Source organism: Osmia bicornis, chromosome 4, assembly GCF_907164935.1.
Source record: "Osmia bicornis bicornis chromosome 4, iOsmBic2.1, whole genome shotgun sequence".
In the NCBI taxonomy this organism is placed as follows: Eukaryota; Metazoa; Arthropoda; class Insecta; order Hymenoptera; family Megachilidae; genus Osmia; species Osmia bicornis.
The window spans coordinates 6,738,976-6,755,410 of record NC_060219.1 but is presented as its reverse complement, the minus strand read 5'-3'; the positions used below and the strand labels follow the sequence as shown (position 1 = coordinate 6,755,410).

At 37.8% G+C, this 16,435-nt stretch overlaps 1 protein-coding gene across 2 annotated transcripts in view; it reads right to left on the bottom strand.

Annotated features, from left to right (window-relative positions):
- Positions 1 to 16,435, bottom strand: part of LOC114881279 (probable serine/threonine-protein kinase dyrk2) — a 166,576-nt gene that overhangs the window by 6,351 nt on the left and 143,790 nt on the right. The gene's annotated exons all lie outside the window — the stretch shown is intronic.

Here is a 16,435-nt window from a genome sequence, read left to right as displayed (position 1 = left end):
TCTTGTAAGAATTAATCGAAGCTATCATCGTTTTTCACGATTTTTATAATCTGGTAAATCAGATTATCAGATCATGTGATTCATACAGATGAATAAAAGTCATCACTTGATGATCATTTCACTTGGACATTATGCGAAATAATAAATATAAATTTTAGATTTACTAAAAGAGATTTATCTCCTGCCTGACATCGTTTCTATTAGCAACGCAATACACAATTGTTTGTAACTCGTATTGCATTGTTAACACCTTATTATTTTTGGAATTGCCTGGATTCAATACATATGAGCATGCATTGCATGCATCCCCACTTACACGTACTTACGTCCATGTCATTCACGCACAAGGAACTCCATAATTAATAAACAAATTCGAACACGATTCACACGCACGTGAAAAATATTCACGATTCGAGCTCGCACGCGAATAGTATTCGACAGGCTCACGAACGAAATTTCTGGCACCGTGAACATCGCCAATGACGGATAAATCTAAATCTCCAATCACGATTCAGATCCGATTTCGTTCTCCTGGAACGAAATTAGCTTTGCAATACGAACTTCCTCGCTAAATTATATACACAGAAGTTTTAACGATTACGGCCTCCTTCAAGGTACAGTTAGCCACGATTCTCGATAGAAAACACTATCTTCTAGTCTTTTCTTCTGCGTCTTCTATACTTCTTTTTAGACTACAAACATCGAAAGAAAAGTTTCATACTTTTGAGGACACCGGGAGATTTTTAGTGGTGCTTAAAAGTATACTTGCAATTGTTATGTTACTGGATTACTATAGCGAAGATATTCATATTACTGAACAATAGAGTATTTTATGTATATTGACTAAAAATAAAAAGAGAAAACAATATGTTGGCAATCACAATTAAAAATTTTAGAATATTGTCTGTTACAGGCCTTAGGCGCACAAATGAAAATCGGGGACCTTCTCATACACATTTTGCATTTAAATTTACAAGTAAAAATCAACGAATTTATTTATTGTATACAGTAATCACAAACACCTGTATGCAGGCCCTTCGTTTCACCTGATCCTAGGCACGTGTCTATTTTGCCTAAGGGTGAACGCAGCCCTGCTTCGTCAAAGGGTTAATCAGACACTCGTATCATCCTTTTGTACAAAAAAAGTCTGATCCATCAGAGAAACTTGCTGAAAAGTAGAACGAATTAGTTGGAAATATGAGCACATAAGTGGTGTATATTGACCCTCGACGAAGACTCGACGAGTTTAACGACACCAAGAGAAGCGACCCGACAATTACGTCTCCTCCTCTTTCAGGCATTAAAGCGTTTCGTTTGCGAAGCGTCGCCTTTCCGTATGGCCAAGGGCAGTCACCGGTCGCCGGTGCCGTTTGAATGATAATCAACCGTCTGTCTGGTTGTTCTTCTCGTAAAGAGTTGCACGACCTACGGTCGCGTCCATTAATTTTCCGTGTGTAGTTTCCCCGCTAGTGGCTCCATGCTTCACCAGATTTCACGATTTCATTCGCATGCACAATCACCTCGAGATACGCTTAGACCAAGTTACGAGAGCTCGTAAAACTTGATCGACAGACGGCTGGCAATGAACTAAATGAATTCCTCGGAGAACGATAGAAAGATTTTCATATATTTTGAGTTGCTCTGAATAGCTTTGGTAGCTCTGAGGAACTACCGTGGTAGCTTTCTGTACCTCTGAATGGCTCTGGTGATTCTGAGTAGTTTCTAACTTTAGTTCTATATTAGTACTTTTGTAACCTGAATAGCTTTTGTGGCTTTCACTAGTTTGTATATTAGTTTTTTGTCAGCCGGATAGCTTTGATGACTTTAAGTAATTTCTAGAGTAATTCTAGAGTAGTAGCTCTGAGTAGGTTTGATAGCTTCTATGTTAATTTTCTATAGCCTTGAGAGGCTTTGGTTAGCTTTCATGGTTTTGTATAATTCCAAGGGTAATTTCCCATAACTTTCGTTAACTTTGATGCTACAGACTTTAGATAGCTTGTGTACCTCTAAGTTGCTTTGGCAGTTTCAAATAGCTTCTACGTTAACTTTGTACAACCCTGAGTGCCTTCCATAATAATTTTCTGTACCTTCGAGTACCTTTGACCAAAACAACCAAGGATGAAATACAAAACACAGAGAAAATCGAATGCAGAGATTTCAAAGCGAATATCGTGTTTCTGAAAGCTCCAGGGAGCTGTCGGAGAAGAAGCGCAAGGATCTTGCTCGAAAACTCGTATCCCATAAACAGTTTCTGCTTAGCCTTGTAAGTAATTCATTGCGGCAACGTGTAATCACGGGGATCATGCGATTGAACGTATTCGCGATCACGCAACTAGCATCGGAACGTAGGAATTATCGAAGTTACGGTATACAGGGCAACGTTTTGTATCGGGAAGAAAAGCGATGAAGCATCGAGGGACGCTTCTCTGCTTCGACTAATCGTACGCGTGCACGTGAACCAAACGATACGATTCGACGCCAATTGATTAGGGTTAACGACGATTAAGAGCAGACCAATGTTGACATAAATTTCTATCAAAGGGTCATGGGACTGTGCGTAACTGCCGTCGCAAAGGAGCATCCCCTGTCAGACTGAATTCACTTTATGTCTTCGTGCTCGTTCTTTATGGTCGGTAGATATATTCCATTCGGTTTGGACCGAGGATACCGCAGGGTATAGTATTAGACATTGACAAATATTCCCATTCCTCTACTCTCATTTTTGTGCTCCAAGCTCAAAGTTTCTTTATCTTATTCTAAATTTCTACATAGACGAAGATTTTGAACATATTTGTCGAATACTTGGTTACCCAAAAGAGTTCCGTAACAATAATTGCATTTTGAACGTAATACATTTTAAATATATACAATCTACGATCGAATCACGGATATCCTGAGGACTTGTTCAAGCCCGCAAAATATACACCCTGCCGCAAAAGTTTAAAAGAGAATACCTCGTTTAAAGTTGAACGAAATGACTTCGGGTTTCTCGAGAAGCTATACAAATTAATTTACTAAGATATGTGCTTTTGTCGAAATCGGGAAAGAAATAGTAAAAGGCAATTTTGTAACTTTTTTATCTGAGGCTGTAACGAAAATTGAAAATATGACGCTTGTAAATTTAAGTGTGTTAAGTTACAAATAATTAAAATTTCCGAAAATCGCGACTTTTCATCTAAGAACGTGGCTAGTTCCGTTCTTGCTGCGAAACTTTGAATAATTTCGAATTCTAATTCTTAATTTCGATGATACGGACGATTGAAATATTTGGATATTTGTGGTGACTTTAATATTAAATTTGATAGTTATTTTAATCGCGACCTTAACTGAGTATAAAAACAGAATGTTCACAAAGAACCTTCTAAGCGTTGAAGAAAACAGATGGTAAGAAGAAAAACGATCGACGTCGAACTTGGAACGCGTTTTACAACGGCAAGCCACGGTCGTGTAATGAAAAATTATTATCGGTCGGTGATCGCGCGACTCGCGTCGCCGCATCGGCATAAATAAAAAGTAACAGAGTGGAATAACCGAGACGAGAAGGAGGTTCTCTACCATCCACGCGTATAAATTGTAATCGTGTACTCTCTTGACTCCCTCTCGTGTCCTCTTCTTCTCTTTTACTTTTTATTTTTCTTCTCTTCCTTCCTGTCCGGTGCTTCTGCCAGCCGACACGCTCGCCACAGCTCGAAGGCATAAATAAAACGGGACGATTCACGAGCGGCCAACATTCACGGCTCGCCAAATCCGCTTGACCCTCGAATTTGAAAATCGAACGTATCGGAAGGACTTTGTTTCTCAACGGCACTAGTTACGATGTTTTCACGAGCTTTAAATAACTTCTCGTGACAATTATTACACCCCTTTGTCTTTGTCGTCGAATGCTTTAGTTTTATGAAACATCTACTTCTCAACGACCAGATATTTTTCAATAGAACCGAAGACAGACTAACTCGAACACTGCATGGCTTCGTTAAATTTATGGCTGGGATTTGTATTGTCCCCAGGAGTAGAGAAAACGTGAGATAGTATACACTTCAAACGTGAGATAGCTGGTGGTCTAAAAGGCACGTAGCTATGGGGTGTCATGGGATTGATAGCTTCCAGACACGTAGAAAATAGAGACAACTATTCCTATTAGAACCTGACATTGTATTCCTTTAACTCTTCAACACCCTGAGTGCCACAATGAAAATGGACATGTATAGTCAGAAAAATTCTCAGCTTATGCTCTGAATTATTGAACAGTTCATTTTCAAACTTAGCCTCGCAAACTTTTCTGTTTCTAATTATTCGATTTTATAAGTTTATAAATTAAGAAAAATTACGTTCGAGACACCGTGTAGGTAAGACATAGGTCGAAGCGGTTGCGTGGAGCTGGTATCGCGTTAGAAAGGCGCGTGGCTGTAGCTAAGAGATGTCACAAGGTAAACCGCATGCATAACTTGGACGTAGGGAATTATTGTACGTATGCACCTAACAGTCGAACATCGAAACACCGGCATTGCCGTACTGGAATGGTCTATCCGTCCTTGGGAAAAATCCGCTCCTACGAACCTATCCCCTTTTCTTCCTACCACTGCGCTTCGTTTCGTTTCCTTTTTAGCTCGTCGCCTCTTAATGGCATTTTTCCTCTTACTTCAGTGTAATTTTTTTAATTTCATTCTTTTTACATTTTTCCTTTTTGCATGGATTTTCTGGGAACAGATTTGATATCGCTTTCACGCATTTCGGTGAACGGGACGCAGAGAGTTGGGAGGAAAAATGTTCTCAGCAAGAAAAGCAACCGGAAGTTCCACTGAACGATGCAATTTTCTTCGAACACGAGCTAGAAAACACTTCACCGTGGAACCTTTCACGGTCCAAAAGCAGATCATCTACTATCTTTGAACAATACACCGCGAACTTTTATTTCGCGAAACTATGCCAATCGTAGAATTATTCAAAGATTCGGATCGCGTAGCAGTATAGGCCATGAACGAACACAATGCAACTTTCACCCTCGTTTCAAGACCCACGCGGTTTACGAGTCGTTCCCCTTTTATTAAAATGTAAACAAAGAGAGCAGTGTTACTTTTTCATCGATCATCGACCGTCATTCATATCGGAGCAGTTTCCCTTCACCTGGTTAAAATATCGTTAGGACAGGTGTGGAAAATTGGTACTTCTCAGACACACATTGGCGTAACTAGGATTATTTTCTAGGGTGGGCCAAGTTCCTTATTTTGCACTTTGCAAGATTCTATGTGGGAATTTTAAAACCTTAGAATTTAAAAATTTTGTAATTTTTGAAATTTAAGAATATTGGAATTTTGGAATTTTACACCCTGGACCCTAGCTAGCTACGCAAATGAAATGAAATATTAATCACGAGAGTATAAAAAGAATAAAGATTGTTTGAATTACTTTTGCAATGTTGTCTTTATTATAATGAATGAATGTCTATTTGATATTATCACAACAAGGTGTGTGCTTAACCATTGGTTGAATACTTTTGTACGATAGTGTACGTGGGATTGGAGACACGTGGGCGAGCAAGGTATCTCGGAAGCACATTAGAAACGTCACAGAGCTGGGAACAGGGGAGCTCATTAACCTGCGTGTGCCACACACTTGGCCAGGTGGGATGCCGTGCGGTAATTACTAAAATTACATCGTTACCATAGACTACGAGGCGTTTGCTACATTATTGGAAAAATCGGTGGTTGTTATGTTGCAGCGCGTTGCGAAAATATCGACGTAGAAAATTAGAATCATAATCCAACGAACAAGATTTAATTTCTAAAACAAACGTGGAGATTCAATGATAGAGGAACAAGTTTTATTTTCATCATCTGACATTGAAATTCACGAGTATTAAAAGACCAACTCACGCTCGGTTTGAATTATCCACGACGCTAGTTCATTCACCGCAATTTATTATTTGCAGAAACAGGATATTAATTTAACCGGCTGCTTAATTTACAGATTCGCTACATTGGATTTGTCGTGTGATTGTACCGAGTTGAAACGTTAAAAATGAAAACACACTGAATTTTTAATAAACGAGAAAGCTTCGTTTACAAACTTCAACTCTGTTCATTTATTTTTCTCCTTTCCCTCTGTCTGACAATTTTCTGGATACAATTCACGTTTCTTCAACTTTAATACGCTCTCAAAATTCCTCGCCAGACGGAAGGTTTTTAATGAACAGCAACGCCCCGAGAGGCTCACTTTGGTACGCGTTCATTTAATAATCTCCTTGTCGAACGAGCTGGCGAATCAAAATTGCATTATTCATACTACACTGACACGAGTAACGATGATGTAACAATGCTGGCCATAACTGTTCGTAATTGTCTACAAGAGCGGGCGGTTAAGGATCTTCAACTTTGAAACCGTGGAACGTTAACAATCAACGCTAATCAATTTTCAGCGGCAATCCTTTGTATCGGATCGTGAGAAAATTTTATTGCAAAGGAATGAAAGATTAATGGCAAAGAAAAAAGAAAACTTATACACTTATTATAAATCACGATTAACATCGCATCAACCTTTGATTCTTTTCTGAAAAATTTTTAGAATTACAATTTTCTATGGTACAGTAGAAAGCAGTAAAATAAAGTTGCTTGAATTGATTTAGATGAAGTCAAAAAAGTGTCGTGTAACGAGCTAACGAGATCGATAAAAGCTCACCAGGGCCAAATTGGGCATCCTTGAAACTGCTATAAGAATACAACGCATTCTGGATCATTGGTGCACGCGAAGATTACTCAACAGCTGTTCGAAACAAGGCTTTCCTTAGTTAAACGGTTAAAATTAAATTCAACCGATCCGATAGCTCCGTTAAACTGTCGGTGAACTCTTCAAAATGCGATCATAGAGTAGGCATAAAATAGGTGAATAGCTTGTCAAACGGGTGCCAACTAGAGAATTATTTAATTAAAAAGAGAATACGCGTCTTGTAGAATATCGAGTGTCGTTTGGCTGTGTATCAATTCAACGCCAGGTTGATTAATCGCTGAAAGGCTTTAGGGTTCGTCCATCGAGGACAACCGTAAAATTAGACGCGGCTCGAAATCTACCGCCTAGAATTCTTCTTTGAACTTTTAATTAATTTATTCTCGATGAATAATAAAATATAATATTGAATATTACATAATTATATGGCGGCGTTCAAGTGTTACTTAAGTTATGTTTAACGAAATCATAAACTGGCGCCACTTTGGACCGAATCTGTTCGAATCTTTCTGAGTGAAGTCTACCCGAAGGTTCGTACAGTTCGGAAATCCGGCCGAACCTGCCCGAATTTTCTTTCCGAGCTCTCCTGAGCTTGCCCGAGCTCGTAATTTCGGCTACCTGCACATTCCTAGTTAATATGTGTATTAATTTTTTGTTTTGATCGCATCTCTCACTTTTTTCTTGAATATATCTCACGTAATTAATATCTTCATTCATCATCTACCTAATGTTATGATAGCTCAATTCTTGAATGTTTGAAGAGAATTAGCAACGTTCAATTAGCAAAGAGGATGCAATTATCAATTACACGGTATGCTGTTAATGGAAGCTTCGTTTCACATCGAGTTATTGGTATTTGATTTAATATAGAATGAACCAGCTTCATGAATCGCTCGATCGGATATTGCAGATGAAAGGAAGTATTTTGTGTGATGAATTCAACGAGGAAATAATTTCAGAGAGAATCGAGGTAGAGCATTACGTGCATTATTTATTTCTTATTTACTTTATGAATTTTAAGCAAATACAGTCATGTCTAATTAAAATTTAGTAATTTTATAAATAAAAAATTAACGTATCTACCAAATAACGCCTCTATACGGTAGAATAAATGGAAAAGAAGGGTCGTGTTTCATTGGATTTATAAATGAAAAGATGCGCATGGGTCGATACGATATCGATGCACCAGTAAATAGAACTAACTCTATCACTGACCCAGTTGTGAAACTTACAAAAGCGAGCGTAGGGCAGTGCATACTGGGTCGCTCATCTTTTAGTTCTCTCATAACAATCGAAAGTTATGAGCCACGTTTACGTTATCTCGAGGATCATCCATCGAACAGAAATCTGCTTGCGTTTACATAACGAGACGCAATGAATGCAAATCGTAGGTGATGATCTTCTCCTTCTACGTTCGAGGGAAAAGGATCCATTCGGGTATGAAGATTCAGTTATACAGTAACGGTATAACATATTTTTGGCACGTTCTTCACAAGGCAATAAAAGGATGTAATAAAATTTTGAAGGCTAGACAAACTCGATGAATTAGCAATGTAAACTTTATTCTTAAATATGTAAAAGGTGTTAAAAAGTAATAGTCACTAAGGTGAATTAAAAAATTATAGGATTCGTAGCGTGTTTTTAGTTCCCGATTATCTTTATCTCTGAATTTATTCGCCGGTTTCACAGGCTACAATAGCCTTCTTTTTTCTTTTTTCAAATTGGACGATATCATGGAAAAAGAGAAACGAACCAGGTCGAGAGACGCAAGTAACTTTCTATCACGGTGTACGCGTGCAAAGCGAAGCGATAACCTGTGTCCGGTTCTATCTAAACGAGCAAAAGAGCAATTCCGACGAGTGGTCGACAAAGCACAGTAACGAGCGCGTGAAATGGTAACGCAACAACAAAGCGACGAAAGTGATTCGAACCAGGTGCGTGTAAGGGACACGATTTTCATCCTGTTGTACCTTAACAACTTGACTGATACAATACAAATGAACATGTATACTAAGAGCGACAATAAAACAGTCTTTATTAAGAAATTGAATGAGGTAGGGGGTCATTAATAGCAAGAATCATAAATTTAATATATTACTAGGGATATAGCTCCATATTTAGTCAGACATAAGTTCGTGACAGATTTCATTTTAATTATTTACGATATCTTTTCTAAGCATAAATAATCATATGTTTTTTTACACTCATTTTATTCTATTTTAATACATTCGTTTCATTTTTATAATCAGAAGACTTTTGTTTAAAGAATTGCTAATATAATTTGCAACAGTTTTGGGGAATAATTTTCAGACGGTGGATTATGGAGAAAGCCCCAATTTTAATTTAATATTATTCATATTATTTTCATTTTGTATATTATGCACTGTTCTTCTAAAAGTTTTTAAACTTTTTCGTTTGAAAATTATACATTACACTTAAGATTATCTTCAGAATATCTTTGCATATGTTTTGTCAGTTTGGGTCTCGATTGACTCAAACCTTGTTGTTCAAAGGTCAATGTGATTTATTTGAGAGAAGAATTAAGATTTCCTATAAATTACGTAATATTTTGCTTGTATTGTCAATCATTCAAAAAATGAAAATATGTAAAAAGTGAAAACTACCTTTGTAATAATCGAACATAGATTTAATCGTCTATTTTGAATATCTGTGTAAAAAAATGGCACGAATTTATGGGAAATAAATTTTCTTTATGTCACATCGGTAAGTGTCTAAATGTTGCACATTGTTGCTCGCTCTGTTTGCCAACGCACCCGACAAATTATGCAGATTGCCCAACGCGCTCGAACAGCGCAACTGAACGATTTTCCTGCGTCCAGAACGAAACAGCTGTTAGCTGCTTCGAGAACAAAAATACCGACCTGCGTTGAATAGTCGCTGCTCGAAGAATTCGAGACGAAAATAGTGGCGCGAGTGTTAAATATTAAACAGTTACGATGTAAAAACGGAACTCGTCACGCGTGCGTCAACCGATTATTGTCTCCTTTTTAACCTCTTGATGGCCGATCATTTTATGGGATCTATATATAAAAGGAATCTATCGTCCGCATAATATTTAGGGGCTTCTGTCGAAGCGTTTATAACAATTCTGAAATAATCAAAATAGACTCTGGAATTCGGAAGTCTAGAAGAGCCGAAGTTCAAGGTACAGTAAACTCTTGATAACTTTCCGCAGTTGGGGCTGCAGAAAAGGAAATTTCAAGGAAATGGAAACTTAAATGCTACCACCTCAAAGTTAATGTATAATACTCTAGTGTAAAACTATTAAAATCCATGATAACTAGAATTCAACGACTATAATGTAAAATAAATATGAAATTTGAAATTTCAAGTTATTCGATTGTTCGAAATTGAGAACATTGAACGCTGTTTCATAGAGGAAAATCTGTCTACTTCGTGAATCGCTGAATCGCGTCCCAAATTTCGTTCAAACGTCACAGTTTAACGGATTAAAGTATTTTTTCCGTTTGTTCGGCTGCAGGAACGTCGAAAAAGAAAGGGTACAAAAATCCAGCAAAAATACCAACGAATGGACAGAACGTTCAATCCTGTTGTGCATTCGAATGAAGTGTTTGATTGTTTAAAACGAAAGCACTGAGCGCATGCTGACAAGGTTACATTTATGGATGAGAGTAGAAACTTCTCAGGAAAATAACAATGTCTTGGACACATTGGTATCTGACAAAAGAGATCCGTATTATCTCGTGGAGCAAAGGCTCTGGCCTGGCCTCGAATAAGACCCGGTAGAAAATACGTTGCTTGCCCGGTTTCTTTTCTCCTTTGGCCGAGCCGTGCACGCAGGACTAACCCACGTTTCGAATAATAAACTGGTTTCGGAGTTCCGGTTTTCCGTCTTTCTTCGTCCCGATAGCCGGTCGAAGCAGGGATCGCGCGAACCTTAATAAGGCAATGAAACCTTTATGCTCATACATGGTAAGACTAGACACACCGACCGGTATATGTATGTATATCTCTTTCTCTATCCGCGTTTTCATCGTGCCTATTCCAACATGGACGAGCATCCTCTTCTGCTTGATCGATCGACGAACCTGTTCGACAACGCCGATCAACGAACATGCCATATACAGCGGGTATCGGTGAATGTAGGGGACACATTTCTTTATTTCGGGGTCATCGCTGGATTATTTCGAAGGTTCAGATGAAATTTTGGATAAATTGTAAACAGAGGGCGGTTTGGGACGTCAAATTTGATCGGAAGATTAATGAACGTGACGTGACAAGCCCTAATTTTAAATTCACCCCCTTTCCCAATTAAATGGTAACCCTCTTTTGAGCCCTTCAAAAAAACCCATTTTGTCTTATCTGTTATTTGTCCTATTGTTTGTCGTCAACAGCACGGCGGTAACCCATCTTTCCGGGATCCGCGCTCAACTTAGCTTCACTGGGGAGATCTTACGGATACCACTCAAACCTAAATACCTACGATTCAATGGTCAATTCTTTCTTGATTGAAAATAAGGAATTAGGTCAAGATATAATATATCATTTTTCGCGTATTAAGTAAAATCTGAGACCACTAACCGAGGTGTAGCGTAATTATTCTCTCCTTAGATCGTGAAAAGGAACACGGTATTCGAATTCTCATGGACAAAACGGAAATTGTGTCGGCATCGTCCTACGACACGGACGACAAAGGCATCCAAGATACGGCAGCCCGATTGAATTTCAATATGCAGAAGCAACGTATGTTGTGCTGTTGGGCAATGAAAGGCTTCCACGGGCTTGACGTTCGTTCGATTGTCTTTCCACTTTCCATTGTCTTCGATCGGGCCAACGTTTACCTCGTAGCATCATCGAGGAGAAGCCGAGTCCTCTTCTCTTCCTCGCGTTGCGTTCGTTCGATCGACGAGCTTGTAACGGAATCTTAATGCATCAATCGACGTGTAGTACGTACGCTTCGATCGTCGAATCAACGTACGGGAACAAATAGCGGGTTTTCGTTGCTTTTCACGAGGATGATGGATAGATAATGCAGTCTTGCGAAGGACGATAATGACGTGTCTGAATTGATACCATCGTGCTATTTACTCGTAGGGGATTATTCAAACTTCTTATTTTTTTTTTCTGACGATCATTTGTATTCGAGGTGTAAATTGATGCGACTGATCAATCAGGTTCCGATGATTTTTGACAGGACCGCTTAATCGCTTCCTTGTCCGGGTACCGTGTATGGTGTGCTACTTTTTTGCGAGCAGTAATGGCGAAAGAAGGTGTTATTCGAGATGAAATAGCAATTTCTGTTATGTTAGTTAATGATGGAACTACCAAGAGCAGCCAAATAACTGCATCGTAATTCCTGATGAAAATTATTCTGCGATATCATTGGTAGGTTGTTTTCGAACGGGAATATATTTAGAAGAATATTTCTTCGTAATAATCAAATGCAGAGGTGGCACGTTAATGGGAAGGTTGTTTCCCAGGGAACAAAGAAACGATTACACGCTGCATTATCGAAGCTTCATCGTGTCATGAATTATAAGTACTTGAAGATATACTGACTGGTCGATGAAATTTTCAATCGGAAATAACACAGTTTATATGACGGCCTTTTGAAACATACGTGACCATTATTTCAATATCTTTTCTTGGATTTATGAATTTATAGACACCTAGCTTCACAATAAGTATCAAGTGATATTCGAAATAATGGTATGTTTAACGAAGCAGTATTATTATGCTCACTTTCTTTATTCCAAATTGAAATAAAAGTAATAAACGATCGAATCGAAAGAACCGACGATTACAAAACGTATTAATCAGTCCCACTGGCGTGAATAACTGATCATTAGCGAAAGCAATCATTGGCTAGATCATAATTATCCACTATTTGGCTAAGTGAATGCATGACTTTCACCGAAACGCATGCTGTTTCTATTGAATAATCTCTATTTAGAGAAAAGTATCATCAGAGATCGTAATTGATAGTAGTTTCTCGAAGAAACATGACTAATGAATAGCATTGCCATGCATCAACTCTTTGTTGCATGATTCTTTTATTTTGAAAAAATATATACTTATGAACTTCTAAAAGTGATAAATTAATGATAAACAACTTTCAAAAGAAAAATTATGTTCTATAAAAGAGTTTCATATATTGGAAGAATAATTTTTAAAGAAGCAGTGTAGATAAGATTTAGAAAATAAAATACAAAATTAAATTAACATTGTGGTTTTCTCCATGGTCCGTCATCCGAGAGTTAATATCGTCAAAATTAGGATTTTGCGAAGTTCTCTTTTTTCTAGATCGCTATTTTCCTTAGGAAAGCCCAATTTAATTGCGGGTGTATGTATAATATATATCAGAGTGTGGTGTACACATTACATAAAAAATAAATAAAAATTGCCACATATAGGACATCATGAGGTAAGGAGTTAAACGACACCAATTTTCGGGAGCTGACCACAGAACGCAGCCGGATGTGTTCCTTCGAAAAACCACATGCATAGCGAGTGCACACACGTGTTACACAAACGTCCCCCTCGTATGTCACTTTGACACGTGTGAACGAAGAATACTGAAACCGTAAGAAACGCGTCGAATTTCGAGGTTTTTCTCCCTTTTCGCGTGTCCGGCGATCCTCGTTGACGGACAGCATTTCCGTCAGAGGAACGCTCGAAGTGCGATTAAACGGCGAAAAGAATTTGGAGCGTGTCCAAAAAGACCCGCGACGAATGCAAAAGGATCGCATTGCAGAAAGCAATCGCTTACCGAAAGTGGATGGTTCTTTTTTTCTTGTCGTTAACTTAGGAGCATTGATCTCGGTGCATTTTGTAATAGAAAAGATTTATTCAAAAAATTTCTTTTGAAGAAGAAATCAAAGATATCGACTTCCGTGTGGAGTTGTTTAATGTTCAATATTTTTATCGTATTATCTATCGATATTTCTTTACAAGGAATCTTCTGTACCACTTACGAAACTGCAGCTATCGGGATATTCTTATTTGTACTCGCGATATTGAAACAAGCAGCGATAAAGAATTTGCTGACTGACCTACTTCCGTTTTCCACGACACCAAACAAAAGTAGCTCGGAACAGTGTATGTATTTTCATCGAAACTCGCGAAACGCTGACTTGCCAATCTTTGCAATAAAGAAGTACAGTTTTAAGGCCTTGACACACACACCAGAAGAAGACATTCACTTTAGAAAAGCCGGAAAACATTAATCGCGCTGCCTTTCTGTCATGGTGTATGTATTTATGTCACAATTATCCACTTGAATGATTGAAATATCAAAATGCAATTAAATTTCATGCAAAAATGCTCAAAGATATCGATGATTGAAAAATGAAAAAAATCAAGATAAATTGCAAGTCTATTAATTGCGAGTCGATCGTGTGATTATTCAACTTTCAATGTTTCTAATTAACCGCACGACATTTTATAGAACATAAATCGCGGTTAAAACTAAGTCAGTTTTATTACAATAATTACCCAGACGTTCTCTTTTCACGTTTCATCGTTTGATAATTAACGAAAGTAATTAAACTTAGCCAGACCATTTAATCGTTTTGTTCGGAGGGTCGTTAAAATTAATTAACGCTACTGTAATACCGTGTACGACTTCCATAATAGTTTCAAGACATCTTATGATTCTTCCTGAATGTAATACACAACCTCGACTAACTATGTGAAATTATTATTGTATTTTATTGAAATAACACCTCGATAAAGCGACAGATGGTTTTACGAGAATGTTTCTATTCATGTCTCTCCTGATTTCGTTTCACAGAAACTAGTTTAAACGAATAAGAAGCAAGAAAACATAGACGGTAATTTTTTATTCCAGCTTAAGAGAAAGCCGATAATTTTGTATCAATTGCCACTTATTATTAGGAACACGATCGATAATTTTCTAGCAGAGGACCTTGCAATTAAATAGGTGCAGTTACATTTTTCCAACTTCGAATAAATTAAAGAAAAATATTTATAAAATTATTGCTTTTACTTTTTCAGATATATTGATAAATTTTTATTTAAACTTTTTGTAAATGTTTAGTAACTAAAAAATTGTCAAAGATCAAACTGCACCCCTTTTGCTCCAAGTTCCTGACAAGTCTATCTCACAGTATTAGTATAATACTAATGTTAATATAGTATTACAAATTACAGTCGGAAGAATTATTTATTATACCTCGATACTCGAATATAATGCGATAAACTTCAGAATAATTTTATATACCAAGCCTTATGCAAAATATGCAGCAACCTAATAGCTCTATTCTCCATATGATTATACTTGCTGATGACCCTACTTTGCAATCATATGAACCATATTATAAACAAATCTTGCCTTAATCTTCTAGTCATATGTGACAAAAATGTTTAATCACGCATTGATATTCATCGTTCATACGGATCGTAAAGAAATCTCAATGTTTTTATTCCATCGAACCCAAACAACTCGGGTTCGTTCGCGATGGTGGGTAGGGCACAAGTAAACGCATCTTTCGTATGCGACCAGTGCGTATGGAAATGCACATTGTTTGCCGTGTAAACGCGCAAACGAGCTGACGGAAGTCACGTGACGGGTTGTCGTACAGCCCACCGGAAGCGAGGTCGATACGGACAGGTCATCCCTAACCGTCCGCGTTATGTAAGAAAAAGGAAAGGATCCTGGAAGATGAGAAGATAACTCGTTCGATTAAATTTCAAACTAATCCACTTTCACAATTGGTAATTGGAGAATCAGAAATGGTAATCCTTGAATAGCAGAGTCTGGATCAATCGAGACCCAAACTTGCAAAATATATACGAGAAAAGTTAAATATATAATTTATAAAAGAATAGCTTTTGAAGGAACAAAATAAAATTTAAAAAAAGATAACAATATGAAATGGAATTAAAATTGGTCCTCTCTCCATGGTCTGCCGTTCAAAGGTTAATTTCGTGACCCTCGACAATCGTGTCAGCGACGATCTAAGAATATACAGTGAAATTAATCCTTTCATTCTGATTCATTTTTAACAATATATCAATATATACTCGTCGCTGACGATTTCTCGCCGATATATAAAGTGCTATAAAAAGCGTCCAATTTTTTATACTTTTCTAATAACCGCTGCTATTGTATCTCAGTTTTTTTTTCTTTCCGTCTGGAAGTCGCAGTCAAAGGGTTAATATACACGATCAGTCATGGTTCTTTCATCGTGGAAAGCAGTTGTGCGTTGCACGGTCACAAAAGACTCGTAACACACCGATTACGTTGTGCCCTCTCGTTCAAGGTTTCCACAAAAACTGTAATTATCGAGACATAATGATGAGAGAGGCACAACAGTGCCGGTGCTCAACCCGTACCGATTAATGTACAAAGTTCCATCAACGACAGCGGAGGATGCAATCTCGAGAAGCATCCATCCGTATCGGTTGATGCGGGACCACTGCAGAGAGTACAGTCCTCGTCTTTAATTAGCGGAATGGCTGACTTGAACCACTTGACCCGTTGCACGTGAACAAGAATCGATGTCATTTATTCGAGCACTCGGTTGTTCATTAAATCTGAAAATCTGCTGATTCTTTGACGTTCTTCCTCTGACTTCGTTCCTCTCTCGCGAACGGAGAATGAAATATTCCCAGGAGAATTTTATAATTAAATGTAAATTTAATTACCCCCGAGCGACGATGCAGAGACACGTTTATGCATTTTATTTTTCATATTTTTTTTTTTTATGTA